The following is a 21,838-nucleotide window of genomic DNA, read 5'->3' on the forward strand; positions in this document are numbered from 1 at the left end:
TACCCCTAGATCTGATTCCCAAACTGCCACATTTTTATAAATAGATATTCTAATTTCCTATGAAATCAAGAAAAAAAGAAGGAAGAAAAATATTGGGAGGCTTCACATGAGAGTAGTGTTGGCCTAGTATGAACTTATAATTCAGTGTTAGTTAGTTGAGGGGAACTCAACCTAGAGACATAGTTGCAAACATGTGTGATATAGGTATTATTTATCTTTTACATTTTAATTGACTGACTTACAGTTCATTGATACTTCTCGACACAAACCATAGGGATCATCAGTCTCTTAATTAGTATTGAGTCCATTTCATTCCAAATTTCTGTATCCTGAGGTTAGTGCTAAAAATAAACCAGATTCCCAATATTGAGTTTTCTTTTCACTAATAACTTTCTTTTCTTATTCCCTCCCTGCCCCCAGACATTTGGTAATAAGGTCCAAAGCCATGTTCAGGGACTAATTCCTATTACAGTGGCCATTGCTTGTGTCAGTGAACTGAACTCAATCAGTCATTACAGCATCCAGGTAAGAAAATCAAATGTGCTGTAGGTTATTTGTGTTTTCAAAGCTCAGCTAAGGGAAATCAATCACTGCTTATGTTTAATGTCACTAATGAACAACAGCCAAGCATTTTGATCACCTCTTGGTCTTGCTTTTACCATCAACCTATTTCAGGGACTTCAAATGCTAAACTAGAGATTCTGTTTGGTCATGTTTGTCTTTTTCACCAGTCAGTGCATAAATGCAGCCCATTTTAAATAGACTCTAAAAAAGAGTCAATCTTTTCCGGGATGTGGGAAAGCAGGGTTTGCATGAAAACTGTTTAGTAACATCACATACTGCAAATAGTTGTTTGTCAGGGATAATTGCAAAGCAAAGTACAAATGTGGAAATGTGCTGAGTGCATGAATCCAAAGGGAGAAGAGCCAACTGATGAACACAGCAAAACAGGCTGTGAAAAATCAATGCTAATACACACCCGCTCACCTAGTGTACTTAAAATCAGATCCCTCGGTTGGCCACCTTAGCCCTACAGCTGGCTAGCATCATGATGGGCCATCAGAAAACTGCTCAACAAAGCAATTGTAAAGAGAGGAGAGATTACAGTATAGGTGTGCTGGAAGGAGATTTGGGGAAGATGTTTCTAGTTTGGGATGGGGTGTAGTAAAGATGGAGCAGTTCCCACCTATTTTTATTGAAATGATAATAACAAATCAGTTTTGCTAATCTTGTTTCATTTGTGTTAACAAACCTGCGAAATTGTTGCTAAAGATAGTATCATTATGAGTTGAGTAAACCAGCTCATTCAGTGTGACCTAACGGATTTATCCAAGGTCATATCAGTAAACAGCAGAGCTGGGGACTCACATCTTCTGACTCCAGTCCCTACGGCTTTTCCACCTCACCATGCCTCCCCTTGCTATTAATGGCTGAGTTCTGCTTCCATCCAGTGAAAGACAGGATTTGGCTCCCATTTTCATTTTCTCTTGGTTGTGTTATTTAGTGGTTGCACAAAACCTCAGTGGCAGCACTTAGTCCTATCTGCTCTTTTCTCATCCTTTTCCTTACTCGTAATAAGCAACTAAACAAAATGAGAAGTACAAGGGGATTTCCAGTTCTACTATCTGGTTCCTGTGTGGCCTTTGATTTTTCTGGAGTAATCAGAAAAAAAAAAAGTACCTCATTATGTGTGCCATCTGAATTTCTTTCTTTTTCTTGCCCTAAATATTTACAATAGAAATGCCAATTGCTATGTTTGCAGAGCATCTAACTGATGGCAGCCAAAGCCTCTCATTCTTCACACCCAGTTTTCAGGCTCCTTTATGTGGGCCCAAAGGAAGGGCACCTTCCCTTTGGTTTAAGCATGATCCCTGTGGAATGATTCACACTGGTCCCTGCTCTTCTCTCCAAAGTAAGTGAATCCAATGTACATCTTACAGAAACTGTTATTGTCAAGAATTCCTCACTTGTCCCACTCATTTTCTATATACATTTACTGGAGAATATTCAGCTCTCCGCCCAGCTATAAAATAAGGAATGCAAGGGCCTATGTCTTGCTGAGTCCCGAGGGAGAACAGCATCTTAAAGCGTCTTATTCTATGAGGGAACTAAGACCCTGGGCCAAAGACTGAGCAGGGGTAAACAAGATGTAGATTCTAAAGATAGGAAGGCTCCCAGGAAGAGTAAGTAATGCTTTCGCTGAGTTGTCATGCATTGGAAATTTCCCTGTAGTCAGGGAAACAGGAAAAAAAGGGATAGTCAAAAAAGAGAGATTCTATTGGAGAAGATATTGAACATAAAACGGATAATTTGTACTTAGTTGTTCAGTGTTTCCTATGTGCTAGATAGTAGATGTCATCGCCAGATGGGTAAGTGATTGACCTGGGACAAGACATACAGCAGCCAGATGATCTTTTAGCACATCATTCCATTCTCCTATTCGAGAACCTCCAAAGGGAGGTTCTCCTTACAAACAAAGTAAAAATCCAAATTCCTTAGCGTGACCCACAGTGCCCAATATGATCAGCCCTGAGAATTTCTTCAAGCTCATCTCCTGCCACATCGACTACACTCCAGTCCCTCTGGCTTTCTTTCTATTTTACAGGACAAACCTTTGCTTCTCCTGGGCATTTGCATTTATTGTTTCCTGGCCCCCTTATCCCTCAGCTTTCAGGTCTTAGTTCAAAGGCTTTGAGAAGTCTTTCATTAGCACTCTAAGATAGAAACCATCTATCCCCAACCCACCACATGACTATCTTTGTCCAATCTCCCTATCTTACATATAACCTCATAGTACTGATTAAACCGAAAATGACTATTTGCTTTGTATTATCTGCTTTCTCCGACAATACTGTAAGCTCTGTGGAAACAAAGATCTTAATCTGTCTCTTAGACACTGCTCTGTTCTCAGTATCTAGAGAACTTGGCAATCATCTGTTGGATAAAGGAATGAATCACTGTCACGAGGATGAGTAAGCTGATGAGTGTTCATAATCAGGAGAAATGAGATTATTTTAAAGAGATTTCCTGGGTAGGGTTTTCTAGAGTAGAAAACTTAAAGGCTGAGTTGATAAGACATAAATAATAATCCATGAGGAACTATGTTATAAAAGGTTCTTAAGAAAGGATCTTAATATAGCAAGCATTACTATATTCATTGTGAATATATTCATTGTGAAATCCTGGAAATATAAACCAATGAACTCAAATATCATCCATATAACACTAGAAATACATTCATTACGTTGGTAGAGCATGGTAGCCATGATGAATCTTCTGGTGGAAGACATCTTTCAACTCTCATCATTCCTTCTGCTACTGGTTCTATGCCAGGCTCTCCATTATAGTATTAATGAATGTAAGGAAAACACAGTCTGAAAGACCAAGGCCAATCAGAATGAGCAACATATACACTATCTGGAAATGTCTTACTACATTTCTTGATAATTTTTTAACTAGTATAACGCATTATTTATATAGTTTATTTTTAAATTTTTTATTATTTATTTATTTTTTTAACGTTTATTTACTTTTGAGAAGCAAAGAGAGGCCATCAACAGGGTAGGGGCAGAGAGAGACGGACACAGAATCTGAAGTAGGCTCCAAGCTCTGAGCTGTCAGCACAGAACCCTATGCAGGCCTGGAACCCAAAAACCATGAGATCATGACCTGAGCCGAGGTCAGATGCTTAACCGGCTGAGTCATCCAGGTGCCCTATTTCTTGTTAAAATTTTTAAATAAAATAACTTATGAGAAGCATAGACAACTTTTTTTTTCTAATATATGAAATTTATTGTCAAATTCATAGACAACTTTTGAAGACACCGTTCTTTACTCAACATGGATATAGCTAGGAATTTATTCTAAAGATAAAATTTAACAGAAATAAAAGCATATGTGTGACAATGTCAACTATATCTTTATTTGCAAGAGCAAAAACAAACCAGAGAAAATATCGATCAACTTGGTGGGGAATTATATGAATAATAAAAATAATAGCCATATAAATGATAGAAATACTTACATGACAAAATATTTAAGTGAAAATAACATAAGATAGCATTAGTAGTATGATATGTTGGGTCAAACACAGATTTTTGAATATGACATCCATATTTATACATCCAAATTACAGGTAGTTACTTATGACCCATATGACTTGGGTATCTCCATTAACCTTACTAAGCTACTGTTTTCTCATTTATAAACTAAGAAATACCAGGCCACCTGGGTGTCTCAGCGGGTTAAGTGTCTGACTTCAGCTCAGGTCATGATCTCATAGTTCATGGGTTCGAGCTCCATGTTGGGCTCTGTGCTGACAGCTCAGAACCTGAATCCTGCTTCAGAATCTGTGTCTCCCTCTCTCTCTCCCTTCCCCTGCTCATGCTCTGTCTAACTCTGTCTCTCAAAAATGAATAAATGTTAAAAAAAAATTTTTTTAATAAATAAATAAACTAAGAAATACCAATAGAGCAATTCTATTTCACAGGGACAATTTTTTGTTAACTAAAATTCATTTATAAAAATTTTATTGAAATGCCTCATTAAAAATATTCATGTGAAAGCCATGGACTCTGAAAAATTGTGAAATATACATTACATTGTAGACTTAACTTTTATATCTCAACACCAAAATAATTAACAGAACCTGCGACTGTGTTATGGGGTGCTTTGCAAGCCTAACTATTCAAACTTCCTGATGAATAATACATAAAAATTAAGAACTAAGACTAAGCAATATGAAATAAAGTACTAATAACAGAGCAAAGTTATGGCTTTCATTTGTTTTCTTGAACTGTTTTCTCATTTACTGTCATAAGCCATTTTTTCTTCAGAAGAGCGTATAATGAAACCTCATTCAGGTATAAGTAAGAGATGTTGAACTGTTAATAGAGATGAAAGAAGGAGATAATAAATCACAAAGAAGAGGAAAAGAAAGCAAAAAGAGTGAAAGAACATTGCTAAAGAGCACAGATGCAATGGGTTGGAGCAGTAAATCTGGGTATAATTTTCACAGATGGCTGTGATTCCCAACAATGGTATAGGATATCTATGAACAGCATTTAATTTTACTTGGTAGTTTCATTTCAATTCAGCAATTCTAAATCTATAAAATTTACAAAAGTTGAGATAATATGGCGTGCTGTGTCTGGCTCATGATTTACACTGAAGGCTGTGACACAAAATATATCACCGCACTTACACTGTCCCTGCGTTTTAGGGGTAAGGCTCTGGCAATATCATATTTAACCACAAAAACTAGCTAGCTTATTGGTTTCTATAACATTAGCAGCACTTGACGAATATTATAAATACTAGCAGCCGTTTTTATCACCTCTTTTGTAAGTTTATTGGGAGATTTATACTCTTACCTAAAGATGTTTTTGTTTATAATTGGTATTACGAATTTGAAATATTGCAGTAATACATCCCAAACTATTTCAATCCAGATAAGAGGTTAATATGCTTTTTAAATGTAAGGCACAGATGAAATGATTTTAGCTTCCCATTGTCTTCATGCTTTTTATGACCAAATGAAGTTTGGGCTAAAGATTTCAGTATTAGGGGGTTACCATAGGCAGTCAAGAGTCATGTATTCACATGACTCAGTTTTCCTGGGTTTAGGGTCATCTTAAATGTCACTCCAGTTCTGAATTTGTCACGGTGTTAGCAAAACTAAAATACCTCTTGACCCACTGCTTTTGTTTCTACCATGAGGTGAAATAGAACAGGGGAGACAATATGGAAGCAGTTGTAGGCACTCTACATGGGGAAAATAGAGCTGGTGCAGCAGAGCAAGTGCTCAAGAGAATAAACCAACTGGTAGTTCCTAATTTACGTACTCATTTATTTTTGTTTCCTTTTATCCTAGCTAAGACTCTTCTTTCCTGTAGTGTATTGCTTGTGTACCCTCTCTATGAGATACAGTCAACTCCTCAATTGGAATTGCAATTTATCTGGAATTCCTGCATATTTCTTAAGAGTATATTTATCAGCAAAAATGACCTTCAAATTTACAAAGACTATGGTAAGAAAACAAACTCAACTTTGTTTCCATTGCACTCTGTGACTTGCAATGCCAACCATGTAAATGGAATAAAAGCTTATATGTGTAAAATGCAAGGACTTCCCTCTTTCACTCCACTCCAAAACACACTCACACCTACGTATCTGTGAGCATTCAGCAGTGTCAGGCACTTAAAAAATATTACTCTCCCCTTCCTTTGTATAGAACTGTATACATCACCAAAAATTGGTTTAGCGAATTAATGGCTAAAGCAAAAAGCAGGGAGATAACTCAACTGTTAGAAATGTGAGCTTTGGTATCAAAACTGGTTTTGAATTCTGATTTCACCGTGTAGCAGTTCTCTGTCCTTAAGAAAACTACTCAAACTCCGATTCTCAGTTTCTTCAAACACAAAGTAAGGATAATACCACTAGGCCACAGGATGGTTGTTAAAAGTTATAAGCTATTGCATACAAAGCACTTAACACAGTACCTAGCACATAGTATTTTCTCAATTATAAAAACAAAACATTTTAAATTAAAAAAAATAGTGCATACTTACTAATCATTACAGAAATGGAAAACAGAATGCCAATGACACATTAGGATGGCCACTATATTAAAAAAAATAGAAAATAACAAGTTTTGGCAAATATGTAGAACCTAGTAGGGAAGGTTCTCAAAAAACTAAATGTTAGAATTGCCATATGATCCAGCAATCACACCTGCGGGTATATATCTAAAAGAACTTAAAGCAGGATCCCCAAAAAATATTTATACACCCATGTTCATTGCAGCATTATTCACAATAGCCAAGAGGTGGAAGGAGCCAAATGTCCAGTGATAGGTGAATAAAGAAAATGTAGTAAATATAAATAATCAAATACTATTCAGCCTTTAGAAATTAGGAAATTCTATTACATGCCACAACATGGATGAACCTTGAGGACACCACGCTAAGTGAAATAAGCCAGTCACAAATATGAGATGTCTAGGATGGTCAAAATTATGGAAGCAGAAAGTAGGAGGGTAGTTGCCAGGGACTGGGGTGGAAGGAGAGTAAAATGAGGAGTTATTCAATGGATATAGGGTGTCAGCTTTGGGAGAGAAGACCTCTAGAGATCTGTTACAATGTAAATATAGTAAAGGTACTATACACTTGAGAATGGTTAAGAATTTTACATCATGTATTTTTGCAATTAATTGTTTTAAAAAATAGGATCCCTAAAAAAAAGAGCATGTCTGTAAGGATGTGCTTTCCAGTGCTTCTCCAGTGCCAGAATAGAAAAATGGGAAGGAGAAAGGAGAAACATAGTTGAAGAAAGAAAAGAATGACTTTCAGTACTATATATATGTTTGTGGCATTCCTTCAGATTAGAGGGAGAGGAAAGGATATGTAACACTAGAAAAGGCTGATCGGAAGCAGCCTTTTCCCCTCAGTTTTGGGAATACTCAAAAGAGGACAGTGGAAATAACCCATCGTGAGTAAGCAAGTGTCTGTCAGTGTATTTGTATAAATGCTTTGCCTCAGAATTGGAAATGAGAAGTGTTGTGAGGAAGGACACACAACTTTGAAAAGGAGGGAAGGAAGCAAGCATTGCAGAAAAAGCCTGTAGTGTGGTGTAAGGATGATGAGTGTGACTCTTCTTTCCACCACTTGCTTCTCCTCCCTGGGAATGACCTTATTCATTACTAGAAATGGGGATGATCATGTTTTCCTAAGAAGTATTGTGAGAATTAACTCAGGATATTGTGCCTGAAACATTCTTTTTTTTTTTCTTTTTTTTTTTTTTTTATCCCATGAAACAATATACATTTTGCTTGTGTTTATTACAGGTAATCAAACCCTGGTTAACAACCAGAACAGGGAGGGGCACCTGGGTGGCTTAGTAGGTTAAGCATCCTGTTTCATCTCAGGTCAGTTAAGCATCGGACTTCGGCTCAGGTCATGATCTCACGGTTGGTAGGTTTGAGCCCTGTGTTTGGCTCTGTGCTGACAGCTTAGAGCCTTGAACCTGCTTCGTATTCTTTGTCTTCCTCTTCTCTCTGTCCCTCCCCCCACTCTCACTCTGTCTGTCTGTCTGTCTGTCTCTCTGTTTCTCTCTCAAAAATAAATAAACATTAACAAACAGAACAGGGAAAAGCAATAAGTAATTCCACATGCTTATTCACAGGGCTAATCATTTATTATTTTTATATCTCCTATTAGTCATGTTTATAGATGTCAATACTGATTCAGTAGGGGCATGTGGGATAATTCTTATATTCAAACTGAAAATGTGACAGCTGGCTCCTGTGCATTGCAAGCTCTTATTAAAACAAGGATGCATACCTAATTTTAAGACTATAAACTAATGATCTTAGGAAGTTCATTAACAGAAAATTACTAAGTAGCATTACAATCATAAAGTAAACAAGTTAACGAAAGTAAAGCTCTACACTAAAGTAGTTATCGCTTATTTAGAAGCTCAGTTTCATGTCACAGTGCGCGGGGTATTTTTGCCAATGTTGCCTGAATATAAACAATAATAACATTGTTCCATGGTTTCCACTTCACTGATCTACTCTTGATTTGTATCAACCGTGAACCTTTCCACATAGGTACCTCTTTGAACTTGCTCTCAACATATCCTGTTTCTGTGCAAACAGTAGGAAGAGAAAAACTTGCATGTGTATGTGAGAAGAAAGGGAAAGATGAAGAAATAAAAGGCTATCAGGAAAAGTAGAAATTTCTATGAAAATCTCCAGCACATTTTTTAAAAAACATTCTAAACAATCTTCCTGAAACATCCAACCTGAGTGTTAGCTGTTATGCAACAAATACTTTAAGATGAGGAATTTCAGGGGCACCTGGGTGGCTCAGTCAGTTGTGCATCCGACTTCAGCTTAGGTCATGATCTCATGGTTCATGGGTTCAAGCCCCAGGTCAGGCTCTGTGCTGACAGCTCAGAGCCTGGAGCCTGCTTCGGATTCTATGCCTCCCTCTCTCTTGGCCCTCCCCTGCTCGCACTCTGTCTCTCTCTCTCTCAAAAGTAAATAAACTTTAAGAAAAAGATGAAGAACTTGAACATTTAAACAGAAACAAATGACATATGCTTTGTCACATTTCCTTACTTCTCTAAGTAAACCGAGAGTATGTCATGGTCTTCAGTTAGGTTCAACATCCAAGGTGTTCTGGTTTAGAGGAATGAGCACTAGAATTAGAGTCTGAATTCTAGGCCTATCTTTGTCCAGTGATGTGACCATGGGCACTTTAACCTTAATTCACTGGCTTTACTCTTCAAAGTTGCCTAAAATTTCTACCATTAAAGATTAGGAAATACTGCATTTTACAAGAATTCATAAGTCTGAATTTATCCTCTAGAAATAAAAAAAAAAAGCCTGCTTTGGACTCTCATATGAAGACATCATATGAGATGATGCCTTGGCTTGTCCAAGTGGATCAGGAAGTCGAGAAAGCCCCACTGGGAGGTGTGGAAACAAAGAACAGATACAGTCGTTTGAGGCTGAGTGTCTCTATGAAAGGAGAAATATGGTGGGTTATCCTGTGTCCTTATGCTCACCTCTTTTACTCCAGGCCATGGCTGACTGAGATCTGGAAGTGACATAGACTAAAGAGAGGTTGTTAAACGACGGCAGGAGAACAGTTGCTCAAAGGTGTCACCAGGAAGCAAGAAGAGAGACATTTCCCTGGTACTTTTCAGTGATGTTCAGGAGTGAGGATTATATCTGAGATTACATTAGAAAAAGAGAAGGTCGGGAGGAGCCAAGATGGTGGAACAGCATGGAATTGTATTTTTTGCATCTTGCATCCATGAAATACAGCCAGATCAACACTAAACCTTCCTGCTCACCTAGAAAACTGATCTGAGGATTAACACGGCAATCTGCACAACATGAACCAAAGAACTCAGCAGGTACATGGCATGGAGAGGTGAACTGGGGGAAAGAGAAGCCCTGCAGGGCAGGGAGCTGTTTTTGCTTGTGGACAGAGGATGGAGGGGGGAGTGGGGGGTGGAGAATACAGGAAAAACACCCCCCCCCCAAAAGCAGCTGGAGAGAAAGTGGTAAAGCAGAAACAGGCACAGGGACTGAACTAAAAAGGGAGAAAGGAGAAAGGAGAGGGTTTAAATTCCATTAAGACACTATAAACGGGGGAGCACAGAGTCTGAAACAGCGCAGCTCAAACCTGGTGGTGCTCTGGTGAGAAGGGCGAATCCTCAGGAGCAAAGTGAAGTCCGGAGGTCTTTGGGCCACACGGGGAGAGCCAGTTCCCCTGCTGGGAGGACACCTGGTAGAGGCTGTGTGGCTCTCCCACAGGCAAAGGCCCCAGTGGACCCGGGAAAACAACCACATTCGCTGGTGCTGGAACAAGGTCCTAAAGGGTGAAACCTAGTGCCAGATGTGTGTTGTGATTTTCCATAATCCCTGAAACACTGCTGCTACATGATCACTTGAACTTTTTCTGGGGTTGACTGGAACCCAGCCGCAGTCTCTGGGCATCGGCAGCAGCACAGTCCTGCGAACATTCCTGGGTACAGCCAGCACCCAGGCATTGCTCGGTGAGACCCTCCGGCAGAGGGGCAGAACAGGTCAAAGCCACAGTCCCTCAGAAGTAAGGGGTCGGGAAAAACAGCCGCATCTGAGATAAAACTCAGGAGGGAGATGCTGCCTGGGGCTGGATCACAGACAGTGTGAAAGCAGGAAGTGGATGGAAGCCAGAGACAAAGGACAGGTGCGTGATTGCTAATTGGAGAAAACAGAGCTCTGATACTAGAGACTGGGTAGCTGGGTGACACCATTTTCACCACTCCCATGCATGCGCATATGCACATACGAGCGCCACAACAATCCACCCCATTAAGCTAAGCAGTGCCATCTAGTGGAGAATGGAGCCATTACACTAAGCCCCGCCCAACTGGACCAACTTCGCTCTTCAGGAACACAAGTCTCTGCCTGCTGAGTTTATGGACTATAAAGTACTTCATAGTTTGACTTCTAGGGGAAAACAAAGTAATTTCAATCATATTTCAGTCTGTTCGCTGGTCCATCTATTCAATTTTCTTTTTTTTTCTCTTTTCCGTTTTTCTTGAATACAGAAAGAAAGTATTTATTTTTATTTTCAACTTTTATTAAAATATTTTAAAAATTTCTTTCAACTATATTTTTTTACTTTTTTGTAAATTTTTCAAATTCTATTTGACTTCCATAATTTCATTTTATTCTATTTCAGTGTACTCGTACTCATTTTTTCAAATTTTCAAATGGTTTCCTTTTTTTCCCCCCTGTTTTCTCTAATCTATCAAGCCCCTTTCAACACCCAGACCAAAACACACCTAAGACCTAACATCATTTATTTGATCTGTGTGTGTATGTTTTTTAAAATTTTTTAATTTTAATTTTTTTAATTTTAATTGTTTTAAATTTTTTTACCTCATTAATTCCTTTTCTTCCTTCAAAATGACAAAACGAAGGAGTTCACCTCGAAAGAAAGAGTAGGAAGAAACAACAGCCAGGGACTTAACCAACACAGATACAAGTAAGATGTCTGAACCAGATTTAGAATCACGATAATAGAACACTAGCTGGAGTCAGAAACAGATTAGAATCCCTCTCTGTAGAGAAAAAAGAAGTAAAAGCTAGGCCGGATGAAATTTAAAAAATGCTATAACTGAGCTGCAATTTCGAATGGATGCCACAGTGGCAAAGATGGATGAGACACAGCAGCAAATCAGTGATATAGAGGACAAACTTATGGAGAAAAATGAAGCAGAAAAAAAGAGGGAGACTAAGGCAAAAGAGTACAATTTAAGAATTAGAGAAATCAGTGATTCATTAAAAAGGAACAACATCAGATTCATAGGGGTCCCAGAAGATGAAGAGAGAGCAAAAGGGGTAGAAGTGTTACATGAACAAATCATAGCAGAAAACTTTCCTAACCTGGGGAAAGACACAGACATCAAAATCCAGGAAGTAGAGAGGACTCCCATAAAAATTCAACAAAAACCGACCATCAACAAGGCATATCACAAAATACTCAGGCAAGGAGAGAATCATGAAAGCAGCAAGGGAAAAAAAGTCCTTAACCTACAAGGGAAGACAGATCAGGTTTCAGCAGATCTATCCACAGAAACTTGACAGGCCAGAAAGGAGTGGCAGGATATATTCAATGTGCTGAATTAGAAAAATACGCAGACAAGAATTCTTTATCCAGCAAGGCTGTCATTCAAAATAGAAGGAGAGATTAAAAGTTTCCCAAACAAACAAAAATTAAAGGAGTTCATAACCACTAAGCCAGCTCTGTAAGAAATTTTAAGGGGGACGCTCTGAGGGGAGAAAAGAATACATACATACATACATACATACATACATACATACATACATACGTACATACATAAGTACCAAAAGCAACAAAGACTAGAAAGGACCAGAGAACACCACCAGAAACTCCAACTCTACAAGCAACATAATGGCAATAAATTTATATCTTTCAGTACTCACTCTAAATGTCAATGGACTAAATGCTCCCATCAAAAGACAAAGGGTAACAGAATGGGTAAGAAAACAAGATCCATCTATATGCTGTTTACAAGAGACCCACTTTAGACCTAAAGACACCTTCAGGTTGAAAGTAAGAGGATGGAGAACCATCTATCATGCTAATTGTCGACAAAAGAAAGCTGGAGTAGCCATACTTACATCGGACAATCTAGACTTTAAAATAAAGACTGTAACAATGGATGAAGAAGGGCATTATGTCATAATTAAGGGGTTTATCCACCAAGAAGACCTAACAATTGTAAACATTTATGCTCCAAATGTGGAGCAAAAAAATATATAAATCAATGAATCACAAACATAAAAAAACTCATTGATAATAATACCATAATAGTAGGGACTTCCACACCCCCACTTACAACAATGGACAGATCATCTAATCAGAAAATCAACAAGGAAATAGTGGCTTTGAATGACATGCTGGACCAGATGGACTTCACAGATATATTCAGAACATTTCAACCTAAAGCAGCGGAATATATGTTCTTCTTCAGTGCGCATGAAACATTCTCCAGAATAGACCACATACTGGGACACAAATCAGCCCTCAACAAGTACAAAAAGATCGAGATCAGACCGTACATATTTTCAGACCACAACGGTATGAAACTTGAAATCAACCACATGAAAAAATTTAGAAAGGTAACAAATACTTGGAGACTAAAGAACATCCTACTAAAGAATGAATGGGCTAACCAAGAAGCTAAAGAGGAAATTAAAAAGTACACGGACGCCAATGAAAATGAAAACACCACAGCCCAAAACCTCTGGGACACAGCAAAGGCGGTCATCAGAGGGAAGTATATAGGAATCCAGGCCTTCCTAAAGAAGGAAGAAAGGTCTGAGATACACAACCTAACCTTACACCTCAAAGAGCTGGAAAAATAGCATCAAATAAAACCCAAAACCAGCAGAAAACAGGAAATAATAAAGATTAGAGCAGAAATTAATGCTATCGAAACCAAAAAACAAAAACAAACAAACAAACAAAAACAGGAGAACAGATCAATGAAACCAGAAGCTGGTTCTTTGAAACAATTAACAAAATAGATAAACCACTAGTCAGTTTGATCAAAAAGAAAAAGGAAAGGACCCAAATAAATAAAATCAAGAGTGAAGAGGAGAGATCACAACCAACACAGCAGAAATAAAAACAATAATAGAATATTATGAGCAATTTTACACCAATAAAATGGGTATTCTGGAAGAAATGGACAAATTCCCAGAAATATATAAACTACCAAAACTGAAACAGGAAGAAATAGAAATTTTTAACAGACTCATAACCAGTAAAAAATTGAATTAGTAATCAAAAATGTCCCAAAAATCAAGAGTCCAGGGCCAGATGGCTCTCCATGGGAATTCTACCAAACATTTAAGAAGAGTTAGCACCTATTCTCTTGAAGCTATTCCAAAAAATAGAAATGGAAGGAAAACTTCCAAACTCTTTCTATGAAGCCAGCATTACCATGAGTCCAAAACCAGACAAAGACCCCACTAAAAAGGAGAAATATAGACAATTTCTCTGATGAACATGGATGCAAAAATCCTCAACAAGACATTAGCCAACCGGATCCAACAATACATTAAAAAAATTATTCATCACAACCAAGTGGCATTTATACCTGGGATGCAGGGCTGGTTCAATATCTACAAAAAAATCAATATGATTCATCACATCAATAAAAGAAAGGACAAGAACCACACGATCCTCTCAATAGATGTAGAGAAAGCATTTGACAAAATATAGCATCCTTTCTTGATAAAAACCCTCAAGAAAGTAGGGATAGAAGGATCATACCTCCAGATCATAAAAGCCATATATGAAAGACCCAATGCTAATATCATTCTCAATGGGGAAAAACTGAGAGCTTTCTCCCTAAGGTCATAAACAAGACAGGGATGTCCACTTTTGCCACTGTTATTCAACATAGCTTGGAGGTCTTAGCCTCAGCAAACAGACAACACAAAGAAATAAAAGGCATCCAAATCGGCCAGGAGGAGGTCAGACTTTCACTCTTTGCAGATAACATGATACTCTATATAGAATACCCAAAAGATTCCACCAAAAAACTGCTAGAACTTACTCATGAATTCAGCAAAGTTGCAGGATATAAAATCAATGCACAGAAATCGGTTGCATTCCTATACACCAACAATGAAGCAACAGAAAGAGAAATCAAGGAATTGATCCAATTTACAATTTAACCAAAACCCATAAAACACCTAGGAATAAATCTAACCAAAAAGGTGAAAAATCTATACACTGAAAACTATAGAAAGCTTATGAAAGAAATTGAAGAAGACAAAAAAAAATGGAAAAATATTCCATGCTTCCTGATTGGAAGAACAAATATTGTTAAAATGTCAATACTACCCAAAGCAATATACATATTCAATGCAATCCCTATCAAAATAACACCAACATTCTTCACAGAGCTAGAACAAACAATCCTAAAATTTGTATGGAACCATAAAAGACCCCGAATAGCCAAAGCAATCTTGAAAAAGAAAACCATAGCAGGAGGCATCACAATCCCGAACTTCAAGCTTTATTACAAAGTTGTAATCATCAAGACAGTATGGTACTGGCACAGAAACAGACATTCAGATCAGTGGAAGTGAATAGAGAACCCAGAAATGGACCCACAAACGTATAGCCAACTAATCTTTGACAAAGCAGGAAAGAATATCCAGTGGAATAAAGACACTCTTTTCAGCAAGTGGTGGTGGGAAAACTGGACAGCAACATGCAGAAAAATGAACTTGGACCACTTTCTTACACCATACACAAAAATAAACTCAAAATGGATGAAAGACCTAAATGTAAGACAGGAAACCATCAGAATCCTCGAGGAGAAAGCAGGCAAAACCTCTTTGATCTTGGCCACAGCAACTTCTTACTTAAGACATCTCCAGAGGCAAGGGAAACAAAAGCAAAAATGAACTACTGGGACCTCATCAGAATAAAAAGCTTCTGCACAGCGAAGGAAACAACATCAGCAAAACTAAAAGGCAACTGAGAGAATGAGAGAAGATATTTGCAAATGACATATCTGATAAAGGGTTAGTGTCCAAAATCTATAAAGAAATTATCAAACTCAACACCCAGAAAAACCCAAATAATCCAGGGAAGAAATGGGCAAAAGACATGAATAAACACTTCTCCAAACAAGACATCCAGATGGTTAGCCAACACATGAAAAAAATGCTCAACATCACTCATCATCAGGGAAATATAAATCAAAACCACAATGAGATACTACCTCACACCTGTCAGAATGGCTAACATTAACAACTCAAGCAACAACAGATGTTGGCAAGGATACGGAGAAAGAGGATCTCTTTTGCATTGTTGGCGGGCATGCAAGCTGGTGCAGCCACTCTGGAAAACAGTACAGAGGGTCCTCAAAAAATTAAAAATAGAACTACCCTACAACCCGGTAACTGCACTACTAGGTATTTATCCAAGGGATACAGGAGTGTTGTTTCAAAGGCACACATGCACCCCAATGTTTATAGCAGCACTATTAACAATAGCCAAAGTATGGAAAGAGCCCAAATGTCCATCGATGGATGAGTGGATAAAGAAGATGTGGTGTATATATATATATATACACAATGGAGTATTACTCAGCAATCAAAAAGAATGAAATCTTGCCATTTGCAACTACAAGGATGGAACTAGAGGATATTATACTAAGCGAATTTAGTCAGAGAAAGACAAATATCATATGACTTCACTCATATGAGGACTTTAAGACACAGAACAGATGAACACAAAGGAAGGGAAGCAAAAATAATATAAAAACAGGGAGGGGAACAAGACATAAGAGACTCTTAAATATGAAGAAAAAACAGAGGGTTACTGGAGAGGTTGTGGGAAGGGGGATGGGCTAAATGGGTAAGGGGCATTAAGGAATCTCCCCCTGAAATCTTTGTGCACTATATGCTAACTTGGATGTAAATTTTAAAAATTAAATTAAATTAAAAAGAAAAAAAAGGTCAAATATGGAAGCATGGAAAACATAAAAATTATGTTTTTATTCAAGTAACACGTGCACATTGTGGAAAAGTCAAAAGGTGTAGATAATCACAAAATAAGCTCGCTACCAATAAGCACAAAAATAAGTACTGTTGACATTTTCCTGCATATCATTCTAGGCTTCTTACGTATAATCTATACATAAATATATGCCTGTTAAAAATAGGCAGAATCAAAAGTGCCATCAAATTTTAGGGTTAGTATAAATTGCATTCTGTTGACAAGAGGTTTTTTTTTCACCATGTACAGAAGTGCCCTTTAAATTTGGGAACTTCTGTATCACTCAGATGTGTACTTTAGCAGTTGTAAAAAGTATCAGATTCTACTCTCTGTGGGCTGCCTGTGCTAGACAAGGCTTAAATTGTGATTTTAAAAAATTTTTATTTTAATCTATTTTATTTTGAGAGAGACAGAGAGAGAGAGAGAGAGCACACAAGCAGGGGAGGGGCAAATAGAGAGAGAGAGAAAGAGAGAGGGAGAATTCCAAGCAGGCTTCATGCTATCAGCACAGATCCCGATGCAGGCCTCAATCCCATGACTGTGAGATCATGACCTGAGTTGAAATCAAGAGTTGGATGCTTAACTGACTGAGTCACCCAAGCACCCCTTAAATTATGATTTTTAAAATCAAGGTTATGTAATTTCTTGTAAATCATTGTGAAAGGGTCAAGAACTCAGGATAGCCATTCCTCTAATTTCCATTTAAAATCTATTATTTTCATGTTAGTAGAATTATTAAGTTGTTACCAAGCAAAACTATATTTAAAACAAAATTTTAAACTATGTATAGGTATATATTCATATGCACCTATGTATTTAACATATTTAATCCTGGTTAAAAATAAAAGTTTATTTGTATTTAATCCTGGTTAGAGATAAAACTTTAAAATGCTGTGAGTTTTTTCTTAGGTGTAATTGACATCTAACATTATACTAGTTCAGGTATACAGCACAATGATTCAATATTTGTATACACTGAAATAATAATGAGAAGGATGTATAAATGCTCTCAAAAAAATGGGCTCCCTGTCTTGGCACAAATGTTCTCTTTTCTATAAGGCTTTACCCATCTTTTTAAATTTTACCAGACCTCCTCTCTTTGCCAAAATAGTAATCTCCTTTACCCTCTTCCCTGCTGTTTCTCCACAGCAAATACCACTGGACAGCATACAACATAATTACTTCCTTGTGTTCGCTGCCTCCCTCTCCTCACTGCAGAGTAAGTCTCTTTCAGTTTTGTTCATTGATGTGTCTCAAGTACCTAGAACAGTGTGTGGCCCGTAATAAATACTCAAAAATATTTGCTGAATTAATGGAAGTGGGAAAGGAAAGGATGTACTACCAGGGATTGATGCAGGTTTTGTGAGACCTCACACTTGTAAAATCGGGGAGGGTTCTCTTTAAGAAAAAAAATGTTTTAATATCTTATTTCTGCAAATTTTACAAAAACATATTATGACTATGTGAACACATCTGTAGCCTGTAAACTTAACTTGAAAGTTAAGTTTATTAGTTCCGTGGTAATAAAAACTAGAATTTTGAGGATTACCCATTTCATGCTTTAGATATTGATAGATTTAGATTTAGAGATTTTTGTCAAAGGATAGTAACAATATTGCTCTGTGAAAGAAACAAGTTACAAATGGGGTGTATATTATGACACCATTTGGTACAAAATGAATGGAAGAATATAGAAAGTATATCTGTGGGTGATGGGATTACAGGTGTGATTTCTTCCATTTGCTTGTCTATATTTTCTAAATTAAATAAATGAATATGGATTACTTTCATCATGAGGGAAAAAGTTATTATTTTTCATTATAAAAGCAGATTCAATGATAATTAGAAGGGTGTGTTCTAATTCCTTTTAAAGTATTGATGTAGGGTTCCCTAAATTATTTATGCTACTTCTCCTCTTCCTGATGAAAACATAACATACCTTTTTTAAAGAACTGGTCAAGATCTGAGAACGCTTCTTGGCCATAGCTATAACCACTACCTGCCCAACCCCACCCCCCAACTGACACACATCTTTGTTCCTGTCCCCCATCCCCACAATCACTCTAAAAAGTTAAGCACACTAGCTAAGTGGCCCATGAAAGGTACACAATAAAATTCATTTCCAATGAAATTTAAAGAGTTAATATATATATGGATATTAGAACTGCCCTTTATATCAATAACAACATGGACATACAGACTTGGCAGGGAGATAATGGTCTACTCTTTGCACACATTCAGGTAGTTCTTAGCATTTCCAATGAGAGTTCCTAATTTTATCTACAAATGGTTATTATTAGTCTGAATTGTATTAACTAATTTGATGTAGCCAAAAATGTTTTTGAATGCAATTAGAAATAGGTTTAAGCAGATTTTATTTTTAATTTATTTTTTCAAGTTCATTTATTTATTTTGAGAGAGATGTGAGTGGGGGAGTGGCAGAGAGAGAGGAAGAGAGAGAATCTCAAGCAGGCTCCATACTCAGCATAGAACCCATCAAGGGACTCATCCCAAGACGCTAGGATCATGACCTGAGCGGAATTCAAGAGTTAGTCGCTTAACTGACTGAGCCCCCCAGGTGCCCTATTTTTACCGGATTTTAAATGGATTAGTAAAAGCACTAGGACATTTCTGCCATTTGTTAAGAAGCCAGTTTTATTTTCAAATTGTGAGGAGCTATCTCAGCACATTTTTAACCTACCACGCTTCTGGTTCCTTTTCTTTTCTTTCCAATTCCAACTTTCATTGGGAATAACCTAAAAGTAAACTGTTTTGCACATGGCAAAAATAATGTTCTGAGTTAAGTTCCATAAAAAAAAACAAACAAAAAACACCATTTTGGATGCTGCAAGCTTTTGCCTTTTCAAAAGGATTCAAGTTCTAATGGGCAAAAGGGAGTAGAACTAGCAAAGGAGGCTGAGAAGGACTAGAAAGGTAAGAGGAAACTCAAGAGAACATTGGACTAATTAATCCAAGGCAAGGGTTTCAAAGAGAGGAAGAAGGGGTTATAAAACAGAGCCAGGGAAAGAGAGTACTTACTGCATATTCCCAACACCTTCCTCTGTGCCTGAAAATAGCCAGTTCCTACCTGGCTAGTAACTTCCTCCTTCCTTTCAAAGAATTGTTATGAGAGGCACCGGGGTGGCCCAGTCTGACTTGGCTCAGGTCATGTTCTCAGGGCTTTTGAGTTTGAGCCCCGCATTGGGCTCTGTGCTGACAGCTCAGAGCCTGGAGCTGCTTAGGATTCTGTGTCTCCCTCTTGCTCTCTGCCCCTGCCCCACTCGTGCTCTTTCTCTCACTCTCTCCAAAATAAATAAACATTAAAAAACAAACAAAGAATTCTTATGAGAATAGCGGAGAAACTGAAGTACAAAACGCAAACATGAAGGAGCTTTGCAATCAGTAAAATGCTGTGTACATGACTAGTCAGGTGAATAGTCTGCTGGTCTAGGTGATTCAGACATGTCCCCTTTATGGGAAAGAGCTATTGCAACACAGGTCAGAGGTGATGGATGGAATCTAGTGCCTCAGCAGGGGAGCTGTTACATAGGAGATATTCGACCAGCAAGGTCTTCAGAATTTGCTGTTCATGCCGCCTGTATTTCATCACCAACGGTTCACTATTTATTCTCTGATCTTTAGTTTCTCTTCTACCTTAATGCCCCTGAGCTGCTAACATTGTGCATGGAGTTCTTTCAAACACTCAGACTTTAAAAGGACAGGTACATGGGGCCCCTGGGTGTCGGTTGGGCAGCTGACTTTGCCTCAGGTCATGATCTCGCAGTCCTGTCCGTGAGTTTGAGCCCTGCGTCGGGCTCTGTGCTGACAGCTCAGAGCCTGGAGCCTGCTTTGGATTCTGTTTCTCCCCACCTCCCCCCACTCATCCTCTGTCTCACTCTCTCAAAAATAAATAAATGTTAAAAAAAAATTAAAAAAAAAAAAAAGGACAGGTACAAAAAACAGTAGTGGTATAAAATCCAAAGCAACTTTAGAGTTGTGGTCAGCCCTCTATGAATAATGACAGGAATGCTGAAGCTTTAAATGAGGTTAGACTTGAGGGAAAAAAAAAGGAAAAAGGCCAGAGATAATAAAGACAAAAGGGGTTCCTTATCCTTATTGATGAGGTCCTGTTTAACACTTAAAAAAAAAAAAGTAGAATACATAACTTCCATCTGACTTTCTTCTTTCCTATCAAGAAAAAGATAATCAATGAAAAGTTCCCAACACTTGAAAAGATAAACCAAACACACTTAACAAGGAGCTGAAGTCCATTTGATAGGTGAAGAATGATAAGATCATTTAGCTATTTTCAGTGTTCAAGTGAAATACTTTCCGGAGCACTAAAAGGAGTGAGTTGTCAGTGTCGGCAAAGGACTACCGTCAGTAATCTTTGAAAATTGCAAAGAATGGTTGAGATGCAAGAGAACCAGATACAGAGATGCCCTAATTTAAGAACAGAGAAAAAAATGCTCTCTTCTTAGAGAGAATTGCCCCATATGCGGGGCAAGGTTGCTGTGATCCCTGTTAGAACTTTCTAACCCTAGGTTATCACAGAAGGTGGGGGGGGGGGGGCAGTGATGGCTTCCCACCAAAGCTGGCTGACTAAACACACACATTTACCTCTCTTCCCAAATCCCAAAGGAATGTCAGAAGAGTAGCATTAAAGCAAAATAAATCTAAATAAGTTTTAGAAAATTCAGAAGGGGGTTACTAATAGTCAACCTGAACAGTGAGAAATTTCTGGAATATATAGATGCTGAAATGAAACAGAGCTAGTAACCCACAAATCCAGACCATGAAAGAAAACTTTAAAAATACGAGTTTTCCCTTAAAGACCTGAATGTGAGACCTGAAATCATAAAAAATCCTAAAAGAGAGCACAAGCAGTAATTTCTGACATTGACCATAGCAACATTTTTCTAGACATGTCTCCAGGGGCAAGGGAACTAAAAGCAAAAATGAATTATTGGGACTACATCAAAATAAAAACTTCTGCACAGCGAAGGAAACAATCAACAAAACTAAAAGGCAACCTACTAAATGAAAGAAGATATTTACAAATGATATATCTGATAAAGGGTTAGTATCCAAAATCTATAAAGAGCTCAAAACCCAAATATGTATATAATTCAAACCCAAAAAACAAGTAATTCGATTAAAAAATGGGCAGAAGACATGAACAAACCTTCAAAGAGATATATAGGTGACCAAAAGACACATGAAAAGAC

The 21,838-nt window shown here is 37.7% G+C and overlaps 1 protein-coding gene across 1 annotated transcript in view; it reads left to right on the forward strand.

Moving 5' to 3' along the window:
- The window catches only part of RIPK2 (receptor interacting serine/threonine kinase 2), a 57,925-nt gene extending 40,096 nt beyond the window's left edge, over positions 1–17,829 (forward strand). Inside the window, exons 15-16 of the transcript XR_014136612.1 lie at positions 421–9,924; positions 17,760–17,829. The gene's annotated coding sequence lies outside the window, so the exon portion shown is untranslated. The remainder of the gene's footprint in view (positions 1–420; positions 9,925–17,759) is intronic.
- Positions 17,830–21,838: the final 4,009 nt, after the last annotated feature.

Source organism: Panthera onca, chromosome F2 (genome assembly GCF_046562875.1).
Source record: "Panthera onca isolate mPanOnc1 chromosome F2, mPanOnc1 haplotype 2, whole genome shotgun sequence".
Lineage (NCBI taxonomy): Eukaryota > Metazoa > Chordata > Mammalia > Carnivora > Felidae > Panthera > Panthera onca.